Source organism: Branchiostoma floridae, chromosome 15 (genome assembly GCF_000003815.2).
Source record: "Branchiostoma floridae strain S238N-H82 chromosome 15, Bfl_VNyyK, whole genome shotgun sequence".
NCBI classification, from domain to species: domain Eukaryota; kingdom Metazoa; phylum Chordata; class Leptocardii; order Amphioxiformes; family Branchiostomatidae; genus Branchiostoma; species Branchiostoma floridae.
The window spans coordinates 3,344,408-3,348,775 of NC_049993.1; positions in this window are offsets into that span (position 1 = coordinate 3,344,408).

Sequence of the window (4,368 nt, forward strand, 5' to 3'; positions counted from 1 at the left end):
CTAGCTATGTTTGAATACATTGGCAGAAAGAAATATTTTTTTCATTCAATAACAGCTCGATTTTATTCAAAATCTATATTTGACGACAATAGTAAGAAACATTTCCGGATGTTTGTCTGTGATAAGTAACTACTTATTTGTTAGGAATAAAAACTGTTAAACATCACTTTTCGAAAATATTGATCTTGAAAATGTCGAAATGATTGCTTAGGATTTGACAAGAGACTTTGTATGTTGTTGCAGATGTAGACGAATGTGGCTCTGCTCCGTGTCAAAATGGCGGAACTTGCGAAGACAGGGTAAACGGTTACACCTGTACTTGTGCTCCTGGATATGAAGGAGATGATTGTGAAACAGGTAGGTTTACCATTATGGCTGTCTTATTGTACACCGTAATTTGTCCACGGCGTTACTTGGAATGAAGCTTTAAATGTCATGATAATCAATTTTATCTCGGGTTTAAAATATATTTCATATTCGAAGTATATAATAAAATCAATACAACATAAATACATTCATTTATGTTGATGGCACCTCAGAAGTTCGGATGCTTTTGATTTTTATGGTCAGTCCTTTGAAAAAGGATGAAGCTTCTGAATAATCTCTTGGAGGAGTTAATAATCATTTTGTGCTGGAAAATGTGAATCGAGCTACGTCAATGAAAACACGTACACGAGACCGCAGAGCATTTGACTTACAATGTGTTGAAAATCATTGCGAGATTGTTTTAACGAGCCTCTTTTTCTATCATTGCAGATATAGACGAATGTGTCTCTGCTCCGTGTCAAAATGGCGGAACCTGCTTGGACGAAGTCAATGGCTACACATGTACATGTGCTCCTGGTTACATTGGAGATGATTGTGAAACGGGCAAGTTTTTGAATTTTAAATGTATTATCACACACCTAAAGTGCTACACTGCAATATTAAGTTTAAAACGGAGTAGCAAAGAAAATTTATATGGAAAAATGTCCTTAATGTTAAATTAACTAACTAAAACGACAGCAAAATCACTCCTTTCCAAACTTTGACTTGTATAATACTGTGTAACACTTGTTCTTTTAATCTTATTTTGGAGAGCACTAACAGGGACGCAGCAAGTGTTCAGTCTTTTTTTCTTTGACAAAGTTTTGAAAGCTATGAAAGCTACAAAAATGGAATCAGACCTTTTAAGCAATCGAGGTTAGAAATGTTCGATGATTTTTAAAGAACATCTAGTATATTATTGCAGATGTAGACGAATGTGGCTCTTCCCCGTGTCAAAATGGCGGAACTTGCGAAGACAGAGTGAACGGTTATACCTGTACTTGTGCTCCTGGTTACGATGGAGATGATTGTGAAACGGGCAAGTTTTCTCATTACCTTTTTGTCGTACATGTCGTACAAGATTGGCAGAAACAACATTTTCTTACCCACAGAAAAATAGCAACTAACTACCATCTATTATTGTTATTTGACGGCATTATCAAAGAAAGTTTCGCCGCCATATTTCTTTATCAATTAAACAATGAATTGACATCGTAAACTCTGTTAGGAGTCTCACTTTTTGGAACAATTCATCCTGAAAATCATAATGCCATGGCTAAGGTTTTTTCACAAAACTATATTATGTTGTTACAGACATAGACGAATGTGTCTCTGCTCCGTGTCAAAATGGTGGAATTTGCGAAGACAGAGTGAACGGCTACACCTGTACTTGTGCTCCTGGATATGTTGGAGACAACTGTGAAACCGGCAAGTTTTCTCATTAGCTTTCTTTGTCGAACATTCGACATTTTTAAAGACAACCTTAAAAGATTAAAGCTTGTTTAAAACTATGTAACTTTTCCTTCAACTACAAAATTCTCTTGAAAATCAATATTGGTATGAATATTTCCTACCCACAGTAAAAGAGCAATTAACTACCATCTTCTATTGATATTTAACGAATTTGTTAAGGAAATTTTCACTCATACAAGTAACCGGCCGTTTATCTTTAACAATTGAACAATAATTTCACATCGTAAAATCTTTTAGGAATACAATGTGCTTAAGTTTTCTCACTTTTTGGAACATTTCATCTTTAGAATAACAAGGTCATGGCTTAAGTTTGAAAAAAAAAACAATTTATATGTTGTTACAGACATAGACGAATGTGGCTCTGCTCCGTGTCAAAATGGCGGAACTTGCGAAGACAGAGTGAACGGCTACACCTGTACCTGTGTTCCTGGTTATGATGGAGATGATTGTGAAACGGGTAAGTTAGCCAATTATTAAAGTATTCTTGTACACTTTAAAATCTAGACGGCATTATGACGTTTAAAATAAATTTCCATCTAATACTACATGAACAACATTTTGTTTAACAAAAAAAAAGGTTTATGTAAATCAAAACCTACAGGAGCAGGACAAATTCCTTTGCAATAATACGATTTTTATATTTTCTCACTATTAACTTTCAATGGCGTTACACAAATACATGATAAGCCTCATTTCTATTGTTGCAGACATAGACGAATGTGCCTCTGCTCCGTGTCAAAATGGCGGAACTTGTGCGGACGAAGTCAACGGCTACACCTGTACTTGTGCTCCTGGATATGAAGGAGATCATTGTCAAACAGGCAAGACTTTTCCTTGAAAAATAATGTGATTATAAATTGGCTGAAATAACAGTTTCATTCCCGCAATGCAATAGCAGCTTGATACCATGTGCTCTTGATTTTCAACAACATTTATGAAAAAAAAAATTCTGAAAATATCCGAACGTTTCTCAATGTTAATCCTATCTAGACCAGGGAGGGGGTGCTAAAAGTGCTTGCGCTAACTTTGACGCCATATAACTAGCGAACGACATGTGCTAGGACTACAAAACTTGGTGACTTTTCCTAGAATATTGTTGGCAACAATTCTGCGAAAAAAAATTTTGTTTGTGATTTTTCGTATTGCCATGGCAATGGGTTTCTGACAGGCATATTTTCCCAAATTCACTAATTTCAGTTTGAATTATGGGATTTCATAGTTTTATTGCTAGATCAAACTTGTTGATTTATATCATTAACATCCTGCGTAATTTTAAGTTACATTTCTAATTAGATATTCATAATTTATGCTAATTTGATGACGTCATGGGTCACAATCCAAGATGGCGGACAATGTCATTTTCAACGATAAATACATGTTATTTTTAGTCAAATACCGTCAAAATCTTTCATTTTGTTACAAAACACAATCACTTGATCATTTTTAGTCCATTTCTATTCGGTTTGGGGGTTATATGTGGAAAAAGTCGTATTTTAGAAAATTCAAGCTTGTCGATCCAAGATGGCGGACAAATGACGTCATTTTATGACGTCATATAGACGTCAGTGTCGTCGTCATTGGCAACAAAAGACTTGGCAGACTTAGACATCAATAAGATAACCTTTATAGTCATCGTTTTGTTCAATTCATTTAAGTATAGCGGAAATTTCATATTTTGACGATTTTAGCCCAAAATATGACATTATGACGTCATAATTACGTCATATTACGTTGTAACGATACCAAAATTACAGAAAATATAAAACTTCACTAATACATTATCCCACCTAATTTGGTGATCGTAACCCAAGCTGTTTTGAAATTACGAAGGGTGGGTCAAAAGAGCCCCCCCTGGTCCCAGGAATCCCGAAAAAGCCTGGTCTAGATAGGGTTAACAAGTAAAGAATAATTTAACATCACATAATTTGTTGGGAATAGCATCTGCCTAAACTGTCTCATTTTTCAGTAAAATTAATGCTGAAAATAATGATATCCTGGATACGGTTTTGACAAAACGATGTGTATGCTGTTACAGACATAGACGAATGTGCCTCTGCTCCGTGTCAAAATGGTGCAACTTGCGAAGAAAGGGTGAACGGCTACACCTGTACTTGTGCTCCTGGCTACGAAGGAGATGACTGTGAAACAGGCAAGTTTTACATGGCTGCCCTATTGTACACCGTCATTTGTTCACGGCGTTACTTACGAGTAGATTGGCATATACTGATATGGCTTAAAATGTCATGATAATTAACTTCATCCCGCGTTTAAAATATATTTCATATTTGAAGTATATGATAAGATCAATTAAACGTAAATATATCCATTTATGTTGATGGCACTTGGGAGGTTCTAGTACTTTTGATATTTGATGGTAAAACCCTTGACAAAGAAGGAAGCTTCAGAATAATCTCTTGGAGAAGTGAATAATCAACTTCAGATGTAAAGCGAGCTACTTCAATAAAAAGACGTACACTAGACCGCAGAGCATTTGACTTATAATGTGTTAAATGATCATGGGGAGATTTTTTAAGATACTCATTTCTATCATTGCAGACATAGACGAATGTGCCTCTGCTCCGTGTCAAA